Below are 25,689 nucleotides of genomic sequence, written 5' to 3' on the forward strand. Positions count from 1 at the left end.
GAAACACAATTAAACAAACCGTATTTTTATGAGGATGTTTTTTCTCCTGTCTGGTAGAAGGAAGAAACTGCAGTCCAGAGTTACGCAACTTATACAGCACCCTAAATCCAAAGTTACACCACCTGCCTTCAAAATTGCAAATTTTGGCTGAGTACAATCTTACTCTTGAGCACTGCTCATGAACTGTTATTCAGATTTAAAAAAATAAAAATAGACTGACAAGTGGGTGTAATACTCAAGCAGCATGTGCTGCACGTACATAGTGGTGAAAGGGAACTCTAATTCTTAGCAGACTACAAGTAACTATTAACATCTATAAAAATCCAGACTTGAGAAAAATGGAAGTGAGAAGCGATGCAAAGATTTGCTTAATATTTATTTCTAGTTTCCAGTTACAACTGATTTTTGCACTTTTACTCTACTTTGATTTCCCTTTCCAAGAGAGAAGGGGAAAAAAAAGAAGCACATAATCTATGGATCTATTGAGCGTGCAGAAAGAGTGCAAGAGGCACAGCTGGCGTTCACACAACTCCCAAAGTCAGGGACCTGCCACATAGCAAAGTTTTACATGGTGGTTTCTACACAACGTCAGAGGCCTTCTTTGAGGTAGCTATGCTACATCTCATTTATACATCTTCTAAATCCAGATTCCCAAACAAGCCTGGGTTCAAGAAAGCATTAATAAAGTTATAACTTCATAATTTTTTGAGATACTGGTTTTGCCTTTACAGACTCTAAAATGGCTTGCATTAACACTATACTTTTTTAAGAAAGGAAGTATCGAGAATATTGAAAACTTGTGAAGAAGATTTTAAGGAATCTTTTATTTTCTTAAGTTTACAGCAATCTTTTTTTTTTTTTTTTAAAGAAACTTTTTGAGGAGTTCCAAAATAGATGAGTGAGTAGAATAAACCAGTATTTTCCATGGTAAATATAATTAGATTGTCACTAATCTGAATGCTGTCAAATATTCATGACTAACCTTATAAAAGTGCCTTTCCATTTTGCTACAAAAAAGGGAAAGGTGTAACTTATTTTTATACAAGGGTGATTTTCAGCATTTTAAAATACTGCTAAAGCTCTGGATAAACACAGTATCACTGAACATGGCTTGTAGCTTTCAGTAAACAGTGTGTGGGTGAAACCAAAACTTTTTTGGCAGTACTATGGCAAATGAAGACTGAAGTTAACTTACAAGACTCTAATCAAATTGCTGAGAGAGAGATGGAAACTAAGCTGGGAAATCATGACGGAGTTCTGAAGCACACCCAAATGACAAGGTGGATGTGATGCCAGCTACCATATGTAAGCACCAGAGAATGGAATTTACACATCAATGAAGAAAACAGGAAAGCAGCAGCTAAATCTATTTAAATTAAAAATAGACTCCCTTTATCTGTAGGAACAGTCTATATGGTAGCTTGAAACTTCTCAACTGTAACAGAAGCAGAAGACTGAATAAAGAGTAGACGAGAACTGCTCATTTTTAAAGTTTTTAACTTTTTAAACAACTCAAAATCAGGATTGCAACCTAAAGCCATTAATACTAAGTCCTAAGGTTAATTCAGTAACTGCTCAAATTAGGAAGACAACAGAACTGACATTTTCTATGAACTAATATTCTTCTCACAACAAAAAGTTCTGGTTTTGATTCTCTACAGATTAAAGGAGGACTCTAAAACACTGTCATAACTTCACTAATTCTTTATGTACTTCTTGTCCTCCTATTTCTATAAAAATACATATAAAATGTATACTGTGCATACATAAAGCAACAACAAAAACAGGTAAGTACCAAAAAGGTTTGTCCAATTTTGTGTGAACCCCATGATCTTGCCTCTATCCCATGTATACTGTCATTACCTTGCTACTGTCAACAAAAATGGTCTTACACCTGCTTACCAGTCTATTGTCTAAAAAAACCCCAACAAAATAAACCCAAAACCCCTTTTAGAAACAGGAAGATGTAGGATTACATACCTTCCTTTTACGAGTTCTTTACAAAGTTTGAAAATCTGTAAATTTTATTCTTGGAATTTAAATATTTTTCTTGCTTATTCTTACTTTAGACATTAAACTACCACCTATGTTAGAAGATTCTGTAGGTGGTTAAAAGAATTATGTGATTATGACTTTAGAGAGACTCTAGATGATTAACCTAAGAATCAAGATGAGATGTGAGGTTTTATTCTGGTTTGTCCCCTCCACCCCAGTCTGTCTTGATAAGGACTCAACAACTCTGCCACTTTAATTAAAACAGTGAGAACAACTAATGCACATCTGACTCATGCAAAAAAACCTCCAGCAAAACAGAGGAGATACATCTTTTAAATAGAATTTCTAGTCTGGTAAAAAGCTGGATGAGAGTATCAAAAACATTTTGAAGAGTAGGAGGGGAACAGTCCAGAACACCTTCATAACTTCTGTATACATTTCAAAAATAAGGCATAAGTTTATTTCTTTATTCTATACATGGCATGTTCAAAAGTAATAATCATCAGGGAGAAAATAGTTATGGCCTTTTGATTAGCACCTGAAATCACTTCAACAACTTAATACACACCATTTCAGAACAGTCTTCACAATAAAGGACTATTACAGAATTATTTTCTAGAAAAAGAACACTGAGTTTGTGATTTTTACTATATACTACTGATCCCTTCCAAAACCACACATTCATTTTTTCTTATCTACAGACCTAAGACTTTGTTCAGTGATCTACATTGACCAAGTTCTTTAAAAACTTCCCATGAAGCTACAACACTCAATACCTGTACATGTGATTTAACCAAAGTTCAGTAGTTTTAACATAAAACAGCGCAAGTATTATTCTACCTGTAGAGAAATAATAGTCAACAGTTGCGTATTTTTATCTTCAAAAAATATTTTTGTTACCTGAAGAGTTCAAAAATTATCAGTGCCAAGTATGGTTCATTAGCACCCAGTGAGAAAAAGTCTAGATTTACTTGGGCCATTTTCACATTACAACTCCGTCTTCTCAAAAATAAAACTTATCTTGACAATACACATAGCTACTTTGAGTTCTGCAGAAAAAAGGCCACACTGAGTCAGATCAAAGCTGCATCTAGTCCACTGCCCTATTCCTGGACATCTTGGGAAGAGGACAACAATGATCAACACATGACAATACCCAAACACTGTCCCAGTCCGCAACAATTTGCCGTAAGGACTTCTTGCGCCACAAGGGAAGCTTTGTATTTAACACTCTTCAGTGAAGTATTTCTCTATAAACTTGTTCAGTCACCTCTTGAACTGATGAAAATTTAACATTAACATCCTGTAGCAAGGACTTACACACACTTAACTGCCCATATTTGAAGAATAATTTCCTTTTAATTGTTCAGAAACTGCCTGCAAGCTTCCTGTACTGGAAGAAAGAGTGAAACAGTATTTCTTATTTACTTTTTTCATGTCACTCTCAATTTTATAAATTCCATGTCATTTCTCTCATTCATTTATTATACTTTTTCTGAGATGGCAAGCAGGCACTGAGTGCCATATTTAAGGCACAAAGCACTGCTCATTTATCCACTGCTCATGATTCCTTTCCTGATAGTCCCTAACATCCCACTTACAGTCCTATTACAGCACTGAGCTGTGACTTCCATGCATCCAGTATTCCTCCAATATTGATAACTGCACTAGATTCCATCACTAGATGTACAGGGTTTTCCCCCACGACCTTCATTTTACATTTATTAAACTTTTACATACATTATCTCCCTCTTGTAGAGTTTTTTCTTAAATTTTTCAACCATCTCTCTGTTCTACTATCCAGAACAAATCAGTATGATCAGTATTAACATTACAACAGCAGGAGGTCACACTCCCTACTCCAAATTTTTTCACCTGCCTCCAGCTGCATGCTCCTCTCCTGCTAAATCCAGGGAAAAAAAATCCCCAAAGCAAATCAAACTGGTTAATGTTTGTGTCTCACAAGTTAAAAGTAGCGCACAGAGGAGCCACAAGTGATACAGCTGATGCAAGATAGGGCACGGAACAAACAACAGCAAAAGAATATGCACAGCAGAAGGACGAATAAATCATCACCTTCCCTTTCTTACTTTTTTGGTGACAGAGAGCTGATCTCCCTGCTTCTTCCTTTCCTGGCGCTAAGTGGACTTGTGGTTCAGTCATATGTACAGAGTCAACCTGATAGCTCGCTGCCGCTGTGAAAGAGTCAGTTTTGCTCCTCTCATAGTCATGGGCAGGCAGACCTGCCCCCCCTCCTTTCCACCAGCTCTAGCACTCATTTATTCACTTTCGGAGGTTGTTCTGCCAAGCTGAAGCCTAACAGGCAAGTTGCAAAGTGAGTGCAAATGCAGGGATAAGATGATGTGGACAAGACTGCACAAAAGATGGATCAGTTATTTCAATGGTAATGAGCTCTTGGATTTGCTGTTATTCAGTATATCTTCTGAGTGATATTTATTTGAATTATCTGTTTAGAAACTGTCAGAGTGAAGCTTCACAACTGACTTAGTCTGATCCAAGTTGATGCTTCCAGTGAGGGGGACTGTCCTGCATTCTGCTTATTTCCAGACATTTCTTCTGCCTGCATTTGTGCTCATGCCATGATGCTATGTAGCTCCCTAACCCAGATGAAAACCTCCTCCAATCCTCTCTGGCAATTTTCAGGCTGATCAAACCTTGATCCAACTGACTGCATCAAAAGCACTAGTGCCAGCGCTAGAAAAGAACAGAAGAATAAGGATAAGGCAAGCCTTTAAATGTAGGCTTAAGCCACTGTGAAACTGTGCTCTTGACGTGTATTTTCAATACAAAGTGTGCCCTTCATGAAATTTTACATAGAACTTTAAAAACTATGCAGTAACACATACAGTACAAATGGCTTAAGCGGTAAATGCACGTGATTCATTACGGACCTCTCACAAAGAACAAAAGGCTGAGGTTTTAATAAGCCTGGGTGATTCACCCCAACATTTCTCCTGTAACAATACTGGAACAGTACACACATGCACAAATCTTCTCACACTCAGTCTATGCAGTACAGATGGCCTTGTATCGAAAAACCATTAGCATTCTACGGAAGTTTCAGCATCATCTTAAGTCTTACTGACCCGATTAATTTGACATTATGTATTGCAAATTATGATAAAGAAATAAAGCATTTTTGAACATATACTGACTTTAATAATGTAGAGAATCTATAAACAAGTGAAAATTTTATAAAGATGGGTATTATCCCTATTTTGAGCTGAGATAGTCTGTCAGAGGTAGAAAGCTCTTATGTTTTACTGTGTTAACAGGGTTCCTTTGCCAGGTGTTGCCTTTCTTCTCAGAATGAAACTGAATCGTGCAGTATTTTTAGTCACTGATATTTGAACTATAATTTCTCAGGTCCCTCTTTCTTTTAAACTGTTCCAGAGAAAGCAAATGCCATCACTCTCCTTAAGTCACCTTGTCAAAGGTTCAGTGAATTGTAAATATTCTCTTCCTACCTCCAAACAGGCATATCCAAGAGAATATCCACAAGGCAGCCCTGTCTCCTGGGGTTACCAAGGCTTAGATCAAATGTCTTTTCATACTAGCATGATCTAGCTATGGACTGTTCCATCTTTAAAGCTTAAACATCATTCCTGCACAAAAACATAACAGGTTTTGGGCACAGTGAACTTGAAACAGTTGTTATGGTCTGTAATGGGTGCTTTCATGTTTCAAACGAGTCTCTGATAGCATTTAAATCTCCAGCTCCTGGCTGGTGTACTCAGATCACTGAAATGGGCAAACACACATGCAATAATTTTCTAAGGGTTTTTAGTGGGGCTTTTTCCCCCCCCTTTCAATTCAGAAAACTTTTCTTAAAATGTTACTGTTGAACTAGGGTTAGTATGTAAAAGAATTTTCTGCCCCAAGACTGGTCTAAAAAAGCTACAGTACTGATTACACATCGGAACACCTTCTGTCATTCCACAAGTAACTATTTGTTGCCATACATTATACACTAAGCAGGATGTTATACGGTGAACACATCATTACTTGATATGAATTCTAGCAAGATTGCCAATGCCTTGCCTTAGCAATATTTTCATTTTTAGAAATACAGAGGCAATGCACCACAGAAGGTGTGCTGTATGTGCAATCTTCATAGGTGAAAATGCTACGCTACTAAGTAACTTACAGCTAAACTAAACTAGGAATGGAAATCTCACTTCCACAGCCAACATGGGATCGTAGGTGTTAACATCAGCCTTTCTCCCTCCTTCCCCTTTCAAGAAGGAAATCCCTGTTCTGGAGGATTAGAATTATTGTTCCCCAAATATGCAATGTGTCCCCAAGCAGTGATGACACTATTGCATCTTAAACATTTGGTTTTATAAAAGTATCGATGCCTGTATTACCAAAACTTTGTCAAACAGAACCAGAATGCCTTAAAAGCCTAACAGTTCCACTGCTGTTAGTAAGAACTCCCTAGACAAGAAATTAAATGCCTTATACCACACAGATTAATTGTTGCTGTTGAGCTGTGAAATAGAAGATAAGATAGATGCTGGATTAAGTAATGCTGAAGAGAGACTGTAAAAATAGGAACTGTCAAAATGCAAGGATAGCCAGCTATCCTACCCACTTTTGGAGAGAGGTGATAAAATGTCATGCTCATGATATTCCTATGAGGCACCTAGGATCCAGCAAAAAAAACCCCGAAGTCCCAACTTTCATCCCTCCAAACTGGAAGGAGTTGGGCAATAAGGCTCTACAAGAGCAAATGAGTCTATGCTTTATAGGTGAGCTCTTCTTCCACATTGACCTTTAAGTAGTGGCTTTGTAATTTGAGTAGGAACCATATACCCAAGAATACTTTTCATTTCAATGTACATTAAACCCAAAATACCCAAGCAGTATGCTAGTCTGAAAATCTCACTATCTAATCATTAAGATGAAAGAAATGTCTGACTACATAGCAGGTAAACATTAGAGGGATTGCTAAATTACTCAGTTATGTGGAATTATGCACAAACTCTATTAGCCATTTGATTACTAAATACACGGAAAGACATGCCATGCTCTTACTGTATAAAGTAAATGAGCACTTACCTAGATCAACATTCTTTTTTGTCAGAATTTCTGTTAAACCCTGAAATTTGAATTGCAACATTTTCTTTTGGCTAATGCTTTAATGTTTGCCAACTGCAGCTACAATAGCTGGGACTATTATCAAAAAAGTCCACAAAACAATGCTGAAGTGTTAAGGCTGACTTAGAACAAGCACAGAGAGTCCTAGGTGAAGTTTTAAAGCCTAAACATTAATGTTATGCTAGGAAAAAACAAAAAAACACCTCGATAGCTCATCATACATGCCAACTGCTGTCCTGCTCACATGTTCTCTGCCCCCATCCAGCACGCAGGCTCTGGCACTTACCTGATGCCCCAGTGAACTTACTCAGCTCATTAAGGTGGAAAACTTGGGGGGGGGACAGAGGGGAGAGGAAGACTGGTGCAAGCGAAAAAGCTGCGGCAGGACCACTCATCTCAGTTGCGGAACTGTAAGGTCAGCCCTTCTCACAGAAGCATATACAAGAAGGATTTATCCCTTGCAGTTTGGTGAGAAGCATAAGGAATCCGGGTAAGCTTGTCATGTCACCAGTACCAAAACCCTATTACAGAATTTGCCAACCGGAAATCCAGAAAATATCCACCTAGAAGACAGCTGGGACAGTGTAAGGTATCACTAGCTCTCTAGACACTTGTTTCTGTGCCAGAAATCAGTAGGAAAGTGAACTGAAGAGGGACACGCTCAACTAATACTATTCCCAGAATTAACTCTTTAACCCAGGTACTACCAGAGACTGATTCCCTAATAGGCCTATGCAGACCCAAGCAGGGCAGCAGTGCTGCCACGTTAACTGAGCAGTCCTCACACTCCCCTGCTTCGCTCCTTACGCGTGTGCAGACACACACAGCGAGCACCTGCTAAAAGCTGGAGAACAACTGCTATCTCCCACTGTAACATCAAAAAATTCCAAGAGACCACAAGCTACATCAAAAGGAAAAATCAAGTCTGTTAAAAATAGTAAAGAATCATCACAAGCATGCCTTAGTTCTTTTCTGATCCATAACGTCATACACGACACGGAGAAATAAAAATGACACTGGTTGCAAGAATGAAGAAAAAGGCCTAGAAGTTAAAGCACTGTGAATACAACAGCGTTTGATAATCAAACACAGGCCTTTTGCTTTGACTGCCATAGGCTGGCATCATTTCAGACCCAGAACAATCAGGTCCAGAGGGAGAGTAATGACTTCTGGTGCTCTGCCTAAAACCCTACGGACAATTCAAATACAATTATTGATGAGTCCTGGAGGGAGATACATCAAGCTTTCCTCAGGCATGGATGTTACAATCATCAAGCTAGGTAAAAGTAAGCCAGAAACAGGAACAGAAGATGGAGATAGGTACTTGCAATCAATGCAGGTACAAATTAATACAGCTCATTGAAATCAGAGTTCTACCAGCGTCAGTCAGTATCTGTCTCTTTTAGATAATGCTTTCATGTTTGCAAACTGCAGGTAAAACAACAGTAGGGACTATGATTAAAAAAAAAGTCAACAAAACAATGTCGCAGTGTGAAGACTGACTGAAAACAAGTCAGAAGCAAGAGAAGCTCAGGTGAATTTTTAAATTCAGCACCTTCTGTTAAAATAAGGCAAGAAATACTCAACTAAGTTAAATATGTAACGAATTTTAAAATATATATTGCATTTACATGTGCCTTTATACTTATGCTTTACAAGAAACCATTAAACATAATTTCTCAAAACTGAAGTCTCATTCCTCCTAAAAAACAAAAACTGGGGGGAAAAAAAAAAATCCTTCTCTCAGAGTGTATACATATTGTATCTTTCCACTAGCCATCTTTGTTTGTAAGAAACATATATGTGCTCTTTCACACTAAGAATCCCAGTCTTTAAGAAAAATCAAATAATTTGAAAAAAACTTTTAAATAGACAAATCAAAATCATACAAGAGATGTTAGCATCTCCGGTGAATAAAACATTTCCCTTTTGTATTTATCTCATTAACGAACCTAACTACATCATAACACCACCATCACCTCAGTTATGTTTACGGATTCTAGTTCAACATGAGCTTGGACTGTTCTGAAGTATACCAATACAAAAACGTGCAATCAACTAAAACTGTTTTTTTGGTTTGTTTTTTTAAAAAAAGATAAAAAAGAAACCCTAAGTAATGCATACTACGACTCAGGCAAAACACAGTATATTCAATAGCTTTTGGAAAAATTGAACCAGTCATGTCAGCAACACTGGAACAGTAATTAGCAGTATCGAGATGTACTTCCAAACTTAACTAGCATGAAGACCATAAAACTAAGGAAAAAAGATACTGACAAAGGATATATTTATTACGATAGTATAAATATTACTCTCTCTTCCCTATATTTCACAACATTTTTTGCCCCTTAGTACAATAATATGGTACAACTTAGTACTATAAATAGTACATTTCATGATTTCTAGTAACTGCCCCTTAAGATTTGCATTTTGAAGTCAAAATGTATAAAATAAAAGCTGACTTACAAACTCTCAAGTTTTCACCTTCCTATCCAGTTAGTGATTCACTCTGAACAGATCACCTCCACTGACACTTTGTCAACATCGCCCACACCTCTACACAACAGCAATTTAAATCCTCCAATCTGGCATAAGGAAGCCAGTCTGTATTTCACTGAAGTTGTAGCAATTTCTCTTGCATACAGTGAAAGAACATTGTAACTGAAAGTAGACTTTTGCATTAATATGAAATTATAGGATTGAACGCTAACAACAGTAACAAACATGCAAAAAAAAAAACTAGAAAGAAACTTTAAGACTTTCAATCTTCATCTACATCTTAAATTACAAAACTTTGATTTCCAACTCAGGAAGACTTGATTAAAAAAGGACTAGCTTACTTGAAAAAAAAATTAAAATTAGATATATCAATACTTTGCCCCCTCTAATCAATTAAACCACTCACTGTGATCCATTTATGTATGGCTTTAAAAAAAAACTGGCAGAAAGGCATGCTACAGAACGTAATGTTTAGTTTATCATCTCAGCGCTACTGTTAAACAATATAAATTTTATTACAGTCAAAATAAGAAATACCTTTCATAATCCCTCAAAGCATCTGTGACTGAACTTTGCAGTCAGACTGAGTATGAAAATCCTGTCGGTATCTTTCTCTAAGAATTCCATATAATCCCACTTCCAAAAAAAGAAAAAAAATCACTTTTATATAGCAAGAATTATTTTCTTTCTTGACTGCCTACTGATTTTTTAGTATCTAGGTCACACAGCAGGCTACCAGCACTACTTGAAAAGCTACAACATAAGTTGATGTAGTGTAGCCTATGATCCTCCTATCCCATCAAGGAAAGAAACAAATCAACAGGGGACACAAAATACATGCAGGTGGGGCTAAAAAGGAAGGAGACAGCAATAGTACCGAACGCTTGCAGTACACACAATATAAATCACTGAGGTTTACATTCTATAAAAATAGCTGTAGCTCACTAATTATTACAACGTGCCTATCCTAACAAAAATGCAGTACAATGTATTTTACAAGTAAATTTTACAAACTCAGAATCAGTTTTTACCCATCTCTATTTACATTAAAAGTTCTCATTTCATTTAAAGACAGAACACTTTAAATACTTATTCCATATCTGCCTTTGTTTTTATAAAAAAGTTTCATTGCCAAATGCCTATCAATGAGCTAGTCAATAAGCTGAGTGTTCCATTTTTTTCTGTATTTTTGAGTATCTGCAGTTTGCATTCTATTACTTAGAATGGGCTAGTATCAACTTAAAAGATAAAATGTAAGGTAAAAATAACCTTCTAGGTGTTTAATTATGAAGAAGTCATTACAGTTTGCCCAGTTATTACCTCACAGCAGTTTCCACAGAAACCAAAATGATGGTTTTGTTATCAGTGAATAAAGATGAGATTACCCAAGAAAAGGGAAAGTTTCTGTATTACTTGCCATATGACAAGTATATTAGTCGTGTGTGTTGAAGGAGTTAAATTATCACATTATTAATATAATTCAGTAAAAAGCATTCTCTGTCACAATGAAGGCTATGAATTTACCATAAATAAGTAAACAACCCCCCTCCCAACCCAAATCTTATTTTAGAATCTGCTGAATGTTTAATAGTTGAAAAGCATAATTAACTATGAATAACTCAGAGCATCAGCAATTAAGATGCAGGAATAGTATATGCTTTTGAAGTATCCAGGACAGATGACGAATAACAATCAAATCCCTCCCTTATTGATTACCCTTGTCTTAAGTCCACTGTAAAACATCTGCCTATAGATCTGAGACCCAATCCCTTCCACAGATGCAAAACAGCTGAACACCATTCTAGAAATATCTAGAGGAAAAAGACAAAGATTTAGTATTAAAGCTAGTGAAGCCTCAGTTACTGTAGAAGGGGAAACAAATAGCCAGAGAGATAGAACTGCACCAGACATCTTTCGGACGGGCTTTTTTTACAGGTTTTAACCTGTAAATTAATTTTATGGCGTATAAGCAAGAATATATAGAACAGTATCAAAGAAAGTCTATGGGCTCCCACATGAATTACTTGACTACTGAAAAAGGTGCTTTCAACAGAAAAAGATGACCAACTAAAATAGCAACTAGTCTTAGGATTATAGTTTAAGTACAGAAGTCAGAAAAACAAAGTCCTGATGTAAGAAGGCTTCATATAAAAAAAAAAAGTAATACCTTTTAAGAACTCTAGTATGTGTCTTTCCTGTTACAGTCTCAGATGAATTTCAGAATGCAAGCTTCGTCCAAATACTCTATTTCCACACAGTCACGGAACAGTTGAGGCTGGAAGATACGTCTGGAGCTCACCTGGCCCACCTGACTGCTCAAAACAGGGTCACGTCCAGTTTGGCTTTGAGTATCTCCAAAGATGGAGATTCCACAAGCCCTTCGGGCAACCTGTGCCAGTGTTCAACTACCCTCACAATAAAAAGTTCTTCTTAAGTCTGAACTGAGTTTACTGTATTTCGGTTTGTGCATTCTGCCTCTTCTCTGGTCACTGGGCACCACTGAGAAGTCTGTCATCTTTACACCTGCTCATCAGGTATTTATTTATGCACACTGGTAAAAGCACCTGAAATCTGCCCTCTTTTAGTTTAAAACCATTATCCCTTGTCCTTTCACTACAGGCCCTGCTAAAAAGTCTGTCCCCAACTTTCTTATAAGCCCCCTTTAAGTGCTGGAAGGCTGCAGTAAGGTCTTCCTGGAGCCTTGTCTTTTCCAGGCTGAACAACCCCAACTCTCTCAGCCTCTCCTTGTACGATAGGGTGTCCAAGCCCTTCACCATCTTTGTGGCCCTTCAGTGGACCTGCTCCAGTATGTCCCTCTAGAGGTCTCTAGTAGTGGAGAGCACAGCACTAGACACAGCACTCCAGCACGTCTCACCAGGGCTGAGTAAAGGGGCAGGATCACCTCCCTTGACTTGCTGGCAATGCTCTGCCTCATTCTTTGCTGGCTCATGTCCAATGTGTTGTCAACCAGGTCCGTTCCTGCAAAGCTGCTTTCCAACTGGTCAGCCCCCAGTCTGTACTGGTGCATGAAGTTATTCCTCTCCAGGTGCAGGACTTGTCATTTACCTGTGTTCAGCTTCAGAAGGTTTGTCAGCCCATTTCTCTGGCCCATCAAGGTCCCTCTGAACAGCAGCACAACCCTCTGGTGCATTAATCATGCCTCCTTGTTTTGTATCATGTGCAAACTTGCTGAGGGTATACTCTGTCCCATCAGCCAGGTCATTAATGAAGATATTAAACAGTATTAGCCCCAGATAAGGATGACTGCTGGAGAACATCGCTAGTGACTGGCCTCCAGCTGGACTTCGTGCCTCTGACCACAGCCCTTTAAGCCCAACAGCGCAGCCAGATTTCAAGCCACTTCACTGTCTACTTGTCTAGCCCAGACTTCCTCAGTTTGTCACTCAAGATGTTATGGTAGACACTGCCAGAAGTCTTGCTGAAGTCAAGATAAACAACAGACACTGCTGTTGTGTAATCAGTGTTAAATAATATATCTTAAGCCTCTAACATTTTTGCCCTTCAGTATAAATTGGACCTTTTTTTTTTTTGCTACATCACAATAAACCCTATTATTTCTCTTGTGAACTCTAGCCATTACAAGCTGATAACTGAATTATTTTAAAACTTTTACCAAATATATATATACATGCAGAAGCAAATGTACTATGACTATGTTTTCACGTCTCTCAACTTTCTCTTCACATAATCTGCATCTCTTTCAATGGATCAGTCCTTTAAAATAAATTTTCAAATAACCATCACAAAAGCAAAGGCAGGGGATAACAAAGCAAAGAGATGACAGAGGACTGTGAGCAGATGGTACCTATACAAAAAGGGGCACAACAGGAATGAGGACTGGGGTGGGGGATAAAGGGAAAGCTCTGGGATAAACCTGTTGCATTATTTGCATATAAAACTTCACTGCAGTTGAATCTCAGATTACTTTTTGCAGGCACCAGTACACACATGAACTGCTAGCTGTGGACAGAACAACAAGATCTTAGAAGAAGTTGAGAGAGCTGGGAAGTCAGGAGTCTCAGAAGCTTTCAGGAGTTAAGGAAGACAACGTGTATGTCAGCTCCAGCTGACTCACGCAGGCTTAGACCAATGGAGCAAGGTGATGAAGCATGATGCAATTACAGAGTCAGGCTTTTTAGAGAAGAAACGCAGTAATTTAGAAACAAACAAACAAAGAAACAAAAAACAACAAACCAGGATGGATTAAACCTGAACACTCCTTCCCTAGAGAAGTCCAATGAAGACCTGGCAAAAGCCTGGGAAGACAGATCCTAAAGCAGCTCACACCTGTCCATGGGAAAGGCCCGACTAGAGCTATTTGCAGCAAAGGGCAGGAGTCTTCAGATGCCACGCAACGTGACCTGGGAACAAACTGTAGAGTCCAGAAAGTGAATAACGGTATTACAGCATGCATAAAGGCTTTTTTGAAAGTTATAGTTTAGGTATGGCATTGTTATCCTATAAAAATGTCGTCTGTGATCAAGCTGCTCTTTAAAGAATTCTGTATTTGGCTGCAATCAAGGCTGATGGTTAGGCTGAATACCCTCCTTTAAGTTAAAAAGGAACATTAAGTCTTTTACCCAACAGCTGTTAAAAAAAACCAAAACAAAACAAACAAAAAAAACCCTGTCCAAAGCACTTCCACATCAGATCCAGTCAGACTGGAAAGAGTGCAAAGAATTAAGAATTTTATAAATAACAATTATGAAATTAAAGGAGTTGGGGAAACTGTTGCCGTTACATATGCCTCTGTATTTTAAGCAGAAAAAAACCAGCAAAAAATGCAGTGCCTGATCTCAGGAGACAGAGCTGCGTGGGTTTTTTTGGGTGGTGTTTTTTTTGAGGTTGGGGGGGGGTTAGTACAGTACTTGCTAGACAGACTTGAAAACATCAGCAAAATAGCTGCTTGTTGCACTTTGTTTCTACTCTGCTCAAGCAAACAGAGCTCTGTTTACATGCTTTGTAAATAAACAGGACTGCATATACACACACACACAAAAAAGATCTCACAACCCTCAAATCACATCATCTATTTTTCTTCCCGAGAGAAGCAACTTGGCAAACCCTCACGTATTAGCTTGCTCTTGGGCTCTTACAGTAGAAATAATACATGCCAGGTTTTATGAATACAGATGTCAGATAGTCAAATATTGGCTAATACACGTTGTGGGTCTGTGTTTTTTGCCTGCTCAGCTACCTTGCAAAGGAATTGAGCAATCTCTTGATGCTTGCAGGTCAGATTGATGACCGACCTTCCTGCCCACCTTGGAGACATTACTGCTTGTCTAAACAAGGATATATAGCTGCTTTTTGCCTCTTTTAAACTGGCCTAAGAAATACTTTTTGATTGCTATTATCAGACAGCTCTTTTCTTGACCAGAACGCATAGAGGCAGGATGTCTAGTCTGAGTTAGTTCATGCTCCAGAACTCCTTACTATTATTATGCGTCCCTGTGCTATCTTACCTCAAATGGGTTTTGCAAGCAGCACAGAGGACAAGTTCAGCAGAATAAGTAGCACTACTTGCTTGCGGTCATTGCTGAGCTTTGCCATCATTAGGTGTGTGAGCCTAACATCTCCAGCAGGTGTAAGTCTGAAGCATAGAGTATATATTTAACACGTCATCAGAAGATACCTCAGTTTTCTTTTTCAGAAATACAGGTCTATAAACTGAATAGAGTTAAGTAGTAGACAAAACTCTGCAATACCCAATTTCCATGAGACTGAGAAGTAGTAGCAAAGGAATTGTGCATTTTTGTATCCCCAGCTAATTTCAATCTTTTGGATGCTCATGTCAGATGGCCAAAAATCTAAACAGACCTAGATCCAGTTTTGACAGGTGCTACTACGTCCCTGGGAGACCAGTGTTATCTGATTAAAGGCTAATCATAACAAACACAGATCCAGCAAGGATTAGCAGAACAACAGGTACAGAAACCCTAACAACCTCACCAGTGAAAATGCAGCACCTGAATCAGCTACTCCCAAGACCATCAATTAGACCATATTCCCCCAGCGTGAAACCCACCCAGATGAATCAAGGAGGATTCTCCCAAAAACACCTTGAAAACTACAGGTTATTGCCTTAAGGGGTACAGGACTTATTATGGGATGCAGGAACTTACCGTGGGATTGTGAGAATATGCAAGGAGTTATGAAACGTTTAGGGGAAGGCACTAGAGGTGGAGAAAGACAGGGATAAAGGTGGATAAGGGAGAAACAAGTATGGGAAAACAGGAGGGAAGAAGGATAAAGGGTGCAGGTCCAGGGCAAATGGGTGGCTGGTCAGTGCACTCGTCTGACTGAGCCCTGACCTTCATCACAACAGTCTATCCTATACTGTCACTAAACCCTATTTCTGTCTCCTTTGTGGATGCACTTTCTATTCTGAGTGTGCATGTATGAACTCAAGCCAGTTTCAAGCCAGACTGGCTAGCAAGTAGGTAAGAGATCTAAGTACCAGCAACTGGAGTGAGAACACAAACGTTGGGAGCTCACGGGTGTAGGGTGCCAACAACTGGGGGACACCGATGGGTCAAGGCTTCAGCAACGACACAGACCATTTAAAACTGTCTCCTAGGGCGACCCGTATAGCACATGTGTGAGTTTCTGTGAAAAATCCACTAGTGGATTTCCATCCTGAGGAGCTGGAAAGGAGGAACAGGACAGGGCTGTCCATGCAGTTCTTGCTCAAGTGCTCTGTGTACGTTTATGTGGGTGCCAATAAAACCGCTGGTTTAAGTCTCTGTTGATCTGTGTGGCCAGCTGCGTATGCATTTTCTGTGTGTGAGCATGTCTGCATGCACGCCCGCCTATTGGGAACATGCACTCAGTCTGATTGCTGGCTGCCCCTGGGGACACAGAACTGCAGCAGTCTTAGAATCATAGAATCATTAAGGTTGGAAAAGACCTTAAAGATCATCAAGTCCAACCGTCAACCCGACACCACACTGCCCATCTTGCAACTTACCCTTTTAGCTGGGACAGGAGGTATGCCCCTGGGATGCAAAGCCCTCCACACTGGGCTACCTCTAACAACTGGCCTGGTTAAAAGGACACACACCTTCAGCAAGTTTCTTAGCAAAGCTACCAGTAACACTTTGAAGGCGAAGTGTATAAATCTGCCTTAGATTTGAGTTCAGGGTAGTCTATACCTGCTCAAGCTGTCCAGGCATCTACTAGAACGCGCTCCATCCAGTTTTTCTAAGGCATTTTGTAAACCACTGAGTATTTATGATCGTAAAAAAATGTATTAGCATTCTCAGGCACCATTCTACTTCAATTGTATGTCCTCCAGTTCTTTTAATAGCCCTTGAAATTCCTATGTGCTAAACATGTTTGAAAGGAATCTTGACCACATCTTTCCTATGTGTTTTCTTTTCAAGTCAGGACTCAACTGTACACCATTATAACGGAAGAGTAACACAAATAAAGCAAAAATACAGATAAAAAGGTAGATGTAAATTAAATTACAGGAACATATTTAACAAGTTTGCCTTGGAGAAATTTGTAAACAGATCTCCATAAAGAGCCACAGCACCTTTAAATACCACTGGTCTGCACAAAAAAATATGCATTTTCTGACAGCATACTACAGCCAAAGTGCACAAGGAGTAGGGTCTACATTAATTCATTGTCTCAGTAATCCACGCACACATATCAAGAGTACTTGTGAGAAAGGGGAAGACCTTTCTTCCTTGATCGCCAGTGATTTCTTGGTAAGTTCTGCATTCTTTCACTTCTGTTGTGAAACATAAGCATTCTGAGGATGGCTTTGTAGACTAATGCTCTGAAACATTAATTACCTGGGAAGAAGCCAAGTCAGACTTCAAACTAAGTATATAAAGACTGTTCGTACTTCTATATTAGAATGAAATTTTTTAATTAATAAAACTGTACTTCAGAGTTACTGTAGTTGATCAGCTTTTTAATGTCTCTTAGGGAAGTCTTGGTCCAAAACTGTATTACAGTCTTCTCAGAAGTAGACACTTCTCATAGTTAAGACACCAAGCAGCAGTCGAAATTCCTGATTCTTGTCACATACGCAATAGGTGCTGTCAGAAAGGCTTTACGATGTCATACTGGGGATGACGAAGCACCACTCTGAGGAAACCATCATACGTGGTCTCCTATGGGTAATCCTTTTATAGGAGGATTCATAAATAGCAGAGTTAATTCCAAACATCTTCCATTCTAGTTCATGGCACGGAATAAACAGAGGTTGATAAGTCTGTCTGGTATGTGGACATGGCAGGAACTGAATGCTTCTGTGGACAATGGCCGTAGCAGCTGAAGATGACAGAGAACAAGAATCTGCAGGTCCTGATGCTGGATAGAGAATAACAAAACAGCTGCCCACTGAAACCCATAGGAATTTCAGACCCCTTTTCCACCTCCACCAAAAAAAAAAAAAAAAAAAAAAAAAAAAAATCATCACTGCTGGATATTCTGATACAGTGGTTACAAAAGAAAATAATACTGTCTCTTTATAGTAGTATTAATAATGAAAACCATTCTCACAGTTTCTGCCAAAACTACTGCTAATACATAAGCTTTGATAACACAGAACAGATAGCTTAAGAAGAGTTTCTGTTAATATGACCTTCTTTGCCCCCAAAAAGATATACAATAGTCTATCCCCATGCACAGTAGTACTGAGCAACAGAAGCGAGGACAAGTCCTTGCCTTCTCAGGAAGGCTGTGAGCATCCCAGTAGACTTGGGGCATAGGAAGTTGCTTCATGAAAAAAAGCACTGAATTCTTAAAATATTTCATGTTACTCCAGTGACACTCTGCCAAGTAAGAAGTAGCTTTAAGAAATTCTCCTCCCTTCCATGAAATTATGCTGCTCCAGGTTTTAAAAAAAAAAAAAGTCTTCAAGATTTACCAGCACAACATTAAAATACAGATGTTTCACAAGCTTTTAAGAGAAGAAAATATGACCTTTTAGTAAATGAGGGTATCACTAATTTACAGTCATTTATCTTGTTGTCTGCTAAAACAACAAAGTTAGAATTAGGACACATTTATCAGTACAGAGAGGTTATTTAAAGTGCCTTCTGAACATCCTATTAAAGACAATGGCCAAAATTTCATACGAACAGAACATCTACATGGGATGTGGTTCTGGTCTTGAACATTGTCCAGTCATGGAACAGAAGCAATCAACCAGCCTGACTGATCGAAAGCTATAATCAGATGCGGAAAGCTGTGTAGACAAACGTGGTACAGAACTGGCACTCCTTCGTTTGTAGCATATATAACAGGCAGAGCTTGCAGCTGCACACATTTGTTTCGTAATCAGAGCTTTAAAGAATAAGAAGAGAGAAAAAGAATGAAACAAAAGAAAAGGAAACAGCAATTCACTATCCATCTAGTCACAATCGACAGCATGACTTTGGTAGGCATCCTAGATGATATGAAAGTCATCTTTGTTTTTAAGGTAACAGTGACTGTTTGGATTTTGTCAGAGAGTTTACCCAAGCCTAAGGGTGAGTCTTGAAGAAAATACAGAAGCACCTGGGGCAGATACTGGCTCAGGAGAGTAAAATTCCTAAAGACAGAACTAGTTAAAAAGACGTTCGGGTCACAACATCCTTTGGACAGAAAAGGTTTTTTTCCGATCAAATGGAAAGACCGATGGATACCCTCCAAACTGTATGGCAGGATTCACAGCAACTCACAAGCTGAGATATGGCACAATTTCCTGATAATATCCTTATAATACATGAAATATGCAACAAAATTGAATGCTTAAATTGGCATACATTTGCTTAACCTGTTGCTTAGCATCTCGTGGCAACTATATCCATTGCAGATCAACGCAAATACATATCACAGTAAATTTGCTGAATTATATGAACATCTAAGTATTTTATTATTCATTTGTAAGCTTATAATGTGAAGATGCAGAAAACCACACAAATTAATTTATCCTGTAACACAGCACAGCAACAACAGAAATGCAGTCATCTGGCATAGGTTATTACTGTGTTATGCAATCTATCAGGTAACATTCCCGTATTACCATCTGTCTAGGCACCTGGAGTGGACACTTTAGTGAAGTCATGGTTAAAACAGTGATTAGGCAGAAAGTTTCAGGTCATGAAACAAACTCAATTTGTAGTACAAAAGGCTTTGCCTAAAATGACCTGTTACTTTTTCCACTGACATTTTACCCTGAAGCAGAATTGTAATACAAATATTCACCTTAGAAAGTATATTGTTCAAGTCATAGTTTTGAAATTTTTTACATACCTGTTTTTTTATCCATCAACTGTGTTCTAAACATCACTGGATTGCTTGAATTAGTCTCCAGTGAACAGTTTTCATCCAGGACAACCTCATACAACCCCCCAGCACCTTCAATCTCTCCCAAAGTTCTCTCATTTTAGTTCCAACAGTAAATGCCAAAAACTGAGATTTGTGTTTTCATAAGGTCTATTAGAAACCTTCCTATAATAAATATCCCACAAATAACTGCATGATGAAAAGCTCTTCAAAATAAAAATAATAATTAAAAAAATCAAGTAGTACACAGAAGATCATCTGAATAGTAGGGACACTAATGATACATTTCACTTGTGATTAAATATCAAAGTACATTAATTTCTTACGTATAGCAGGAAATTCCAGACAGACACAGAAATAAACAAAGTCTATCACTGAAAAATAAAATACACTTCAAATTCTAAATCTTTTCAAAGCCTACTGATAAACTGACACAGGCACTATCAGCTCTAAAAAGAGTACAGTGACCCCTAAAAATATCACCTCTAGTGAAAAAGCTGCTCCACAAGTGGCTCCTTCTACAATAGGCTATTTGCATATTGGGGTTGTTTTTTTTACACAAGCACAACAGTACATTGCAGCATTCCTAGTCTCTACATCCCTTTCATACTTCACTTAAAAGCCTTGCATGCTAAAACAATGATCCTGTGACACCTTTAATATGAAAAATACACAATACATACGATTTATTTGGTCCAATTTTAGTAATCTGAAATTAAGTATCTAGTCTAAGAGAGCTGTCACCAAACAAGAGTTTGGTAGTGAAGCGCCTCCCTGGACAAATAGTGTAGGGCTCACATTAAGATGGGATGATTTCCCCTCTACTTCTGAGATAAAATACAACAAACAGCAGTATTAGCTTGCAATTTTGGAAAAAAGGGAAAAAACATACACTGTTCATTGTTATCATATATTATTTTAAACAAAACTGAAAAATTAAAGTTGTGTGATGACTAAAAATAAATTTAAACTGTCCTGGAATGGAAGTGAGGCAATATTTCTTTTACACTTAAAAAAAAAGTAAAGCAGGAAGACAGTTAAAGAAAAGATGTTATTTTAAAAACATATGTAAAAGTTAGTGGCACTGATGAAATAGTTGCATTATTCTGATAATTATTTTTTTGTTTCAATGTTAGTTACATAAATAACAACAGAATTATTACCTTACAATGCCCTATTATCTAAGAATTATTCCAAAACATTTATCTGACACACAGCAATGTTGGTTCATACTGAATGTTGTGAACTGATGGTTCTTCCACTTTTAAATATGTGTTTTATTTCCGTACTTCATTACAAGTGATGCTTCTGCCTTAGGAGAAGTAGTGCATCGACAATTAAATTAAAAAAAAGAAAAACACATACACAAAAAAAGAGAAAAAAAAAAAAAAAAACATCCACCCCACATGTTCCTAAACCTGAAGGAATCCTTCAGCATCATAACTTGTTTCACAATGCCTCTTACATCAACTAACATTAGGTCTCTTCTTAGAAAAAGAAACAGACAGTACTCAGTCTCCATCTTTTTTCTTCCTCCTCATTATTTTAGATTTCTTCCTCCTTTACTTTATCCCTGCCTGCATTCTTGGCACGACCTGATGAAGAAACCACGTAAAAGCATTGAGAAATACATTAATTTGCTCTGAAAAGATAAATTACAAAGAGAGGGGTATACATAGCCCAAGGGGGGAAAAAAAAACAAACACCAACAGTTGTCCTTAAACCTCGCCCGCACCACCCCACCTCAAATACTTCTACACATTGAATAACACAAACTTTGCTGTCCTACTGTCATTTTAAAGTACCTTCCCTTTACTGCTATTTATAAAACCCCTCAAAACAATGAAAATTTAATTATACACACATCAGTTATCTACTTTAAGGCTGCTCATGAGTGGCTGCTATTAATTTTTTTTAAAAAACAGTGAAGCAGAAATTCCTTTTAAAGAGACATGCATATGCAGCCTTCGCAGAAAGATGGGAAAAGAGCAGGTCAAATACTTCAGACTTATCAGCCTTGCTTATAACCTTTACCAGTAAATAACCTGTGGTCAAACTGCATTGCTAAGATGACATAAATTTAGAAGCCAAAAATCAGATCTAAAAAAACACCAAGTTCTTTGTCCGAAAGTATGAAAAAGAAAAATACTATACACATTAGGTTTGCAGTCTAAAGAGTAGAAAGCGATCCATGTGGAAGAACTGACTGTTCTCAAAAAGCAACAGAAACTTGCAAGGAGTTCCATAAAGCCCTTAAAAAAGCAAAAAATAAAATCTGTACAGCTCAAAGGGCTGACTATACCATACATGAGAAGAGTGCATAACATACAACAGAAAGGAAAGTATTTTTGCTTTCTTGAAAGGTTCTTGAAAGACCATCCTCCTCTGCCTGGCTGTTGCTACTTGCTTTCTAATGACATTTGCCAGGTTTGGACAAGCAACCTCACGCAGCCCCCATCGAAACATAAAGAACATGGGGGTACATGAGTAGTTAAATTACTACTTATTAGATAAAGAAACCAGGTGTGTGTCACACTGTAAGCATGCTGTAGGAAAATATTTCCACAATATACTTAAAGCTCAGACATCCAAACAAATCAATTCCATGTAACAAGTTACAGTAGGTAACAGATCCACTGTAACCCTCCACGTGCACACATGCATCTGTAGTTACCTGGGTTACCTTATCAGCACGGGACAAGGACTTTGTCACAGGCTGCTAACACATACACGGGCAGCATTAACTACTCAGAAATTTAGGACTTATAGATGCTGTCTGACTGTGTCGGATTAATGCAGTAGCCCATAACAAGCCAAAACACAGGTATCTCTTTCCCCACCCCCCTTCAATTACAGTTTTTCTAGGGCAGAGGTAAGGGGAAAGGAAGGATGAATCTCACCACGAAAAATGTCTCAGGTTTGTATTAATTTACTTTTCAATGCTGCAATGTCTTTAACATCTCAGAGGACCCTCAACCAAAGGGTTCATCTCACTTTCTTGCTAGTGTATCCTAAAAGCCTCTTAAAAATGTAACAACCAACTATCCTAAGAGAATGCTGCAGGATTTCTAACATGTTGAGCTTCTATAACAGCCAAACCACCCATTATATTCCAGCTTCCTTCTCATCATTTTTTTCCTCTAGAATAGGGTAACACGTTGAACTTGCCAAGTGTGCAGGAAAACCTACAAACACTAAACTGTCTTTCTTGTAAGAACAAAGACCAACAAAAGAGGCAAGTAATGGGCTTCTCCCTCAATTCCTTCTCTATTACCATTTCACCAGTTTCTGTAAATGCACTGAGCACCTCCTCTTCCCTCCCCTCCTCTCCTGCCATGCAAGCACTCTCTAGCAGCCTCCGCTAGGGTGGAAAACAAGAAACAAGCCATGGACTCTCAGATCTTCCACCCGGCATTTCCACCCGGAGAATCTGAGCTCCTCAGAAAGTCCAACCACTAGGAGCAAGACTAGAATCTGATAATAAAAAAAATATGCAAGCATGAACTCCCTTTCTGTTTGTTAAAAACATGCCTATTTTCATGTCTGTATGGCATGAACACACACTGCAATTTTGCTATACAGCAGATTCAGGACAGTTTAGCAGTTCAGACACTCAATACTATAATTTTTTTTTCCCTTAAAAACACGTTATACAGTAATTTTCAAAGGGCCTTGAAAGGAACTGTCAGCTAATATGATAGACAGCACTGTTTCATAACAGCTTGCAAAAAAATTCTGTCTATTTTTAGATAGGTGAAAAAAATGTGGTTATTTAAAAAAAAAAAATCTCAAATAGTATAGAAAGTTGTTTTCATTTATAACTGACCACGTAAATTGTGCAGCTGATGTGTCAAATCAACCTCATGGGGAACAGTACCACATATTTAAATCCTCAAAAGAGGAATATAATATGTATATGTGCATATACAACATTAACATTTTAATCTTTATTGCAAGATAACGCATCATGCTGTTACAAAAGCTTACTTTTTAATGAAAGGTGTTTAAACGGATCTCAGACAAATACATCTTTCTCTAATTATGTGTTACAATCCTTCACAGGGACCTATTCATCTAGGACTACCATTAGTTCAACTATGAGCATGTTTTGCTCAAAAACAGACTGATCAGTTTTAAGGTGCTGTATAACATTCATATTGATTAAAAAAGATCTATATTATGTACCGAATTTCCCCCCTCCAGGAATGCCAACAAATGTCTTTCCAAAAATCAAGTTAACACCTGTTTCCTTTACTATTTTCACCCCATCATCCTCTCTATTATCACCACCATTTTATTAGTCTTGTATTTAAAAATTTTAGGCATCAGGGTGGGATAGAGGTAAACAAACATTAACATTTTTTTCATTATTCTTAATTTTGAATAAATAAATAAATAAAATACCTCTCAAAGCTCTCCTTATATTTCTCCATTTTGGAAAGGTGACTTAACAACCCATTCCCCCCCCCACCATTTTCTGTATCTCTCATTGCTGATATTTTGTTATACTCAGCTGGTGAAAGGCAATGCAGTTTGCTTCTATGTAGCTCACACAAATATACCTATAAATCAAATTAAACTGCTCATTTTGTTTTTTAAAACCATGCAATGGTTTTAAATGCATGCCACACACCACTCGTTCATTTTGAAAGATATCTTTTAGCCTGTTTCCTTAAGATAGCTTTCAGTGCACTATCATGTCTTTCTATGCTGAGACATTCAATAAAATGTACTTTAGATAATAATTTCATCTACACATACAGTTCGAGTCCTTAAAATTAATAACTATAGTTAATAACTGTATTTTTTGCCAACGTCAAATGTTAAAGTGGCAAAATAGAACGTTTGGATGGTCTTTTGCATACAGCCGAAATAATTACTGTCAATAATTGGGGACACACACACACACACATTATGTTGCTCTGGACTTAAGCAATTTTGAAAATAAAAAAACTCTCGTAAAATTCAGTCGCAAGCAGAAGTGAGCAGGGCTGGAGCACTTAAAATCAACAAAATAATCACCAAGAGGTTATTTCACATCAGAAAACTTCATATGCATTTAGTACCTCGAAATATTTCTTTAAAGCAAAACAGGTAATTGAATTTGTAATAATCTGATTGACAGGTAAAATAATTGCTTTAAAAACACTTCTGAGTCATTTTGTCCTTACCTGCAGGCACGAACCATTACTGCATGCAGCGACTGCTCCATTTCCTAGCACAGACTTGAACAAGGATCACATCTACCTTACAGAATGTGACTAATTGGAAGATTTGTGATTCCTGAGCTACTTTGCAAAGGACACTCCCTTTCCACATAACAGGACATGAAACGCTTCACCAAGTTATATTTCCTATGCATCTAAATTGAAAGGAACCCTTTGCAACCGTGGAACGGTTTCCTGCAACACAACAAAAACGCGAGGTCTTTAAAAACGAATATAGAAGTCGAGATGCTGTTCGCATGACAGTGGGAAGGAGCAAGGTCTGCAACACCAGCACACATAAACCAGCAGCCTGCTGTAGTACGATTTGCATGCTGCAGCCCAGTGGGCTTCATTAAAAAAAAAAAAAAAAAAAGAAATCAATAAATCTCTGCAAAAATGCACAAAGCTTAACCAAAAAGAGAGGTTCGATGGATACGGTACAATAACCAGCATGCAGTACGTAAATAATGCTAGCAAACTTGACAAGGAAAAGAAAAAAGCCCTGCGCCGCTGCTTGGCAATGCTACACCATGAATCGTTCATGCAAGAGATGCAG

The 25,689-nt window shown here is 38.0% G+C and overlaps 1 protein-coding gene across 4 annotated transcripts in view; it reads right to left on the minus strand.

Annotated features, from left to right (window-relative positions):
- The window catches only part of SRPK2 (SRSF protein kinase 2), a 100,049-nt gene that overhangs the window by 73,634 nt on the left and 726 nt on the right, over window positions 1–25,689 (minus strand). The gene's annotated exons all lie outside the window — the stretch shown is intronic.

This window comes from Phaethon aethereus (genome assembly GCF_964289735.1).
Source record: "Phaethon aethereus genome assembly, chromosome: 1".
NCBI classification, from domain to species: domain Eukaryota; kingdom Metazoa; phylum Chordata; class Aves; order Phaethontiformes; family Phaethontidae; genus Phaethon; species Phaethon aethereus.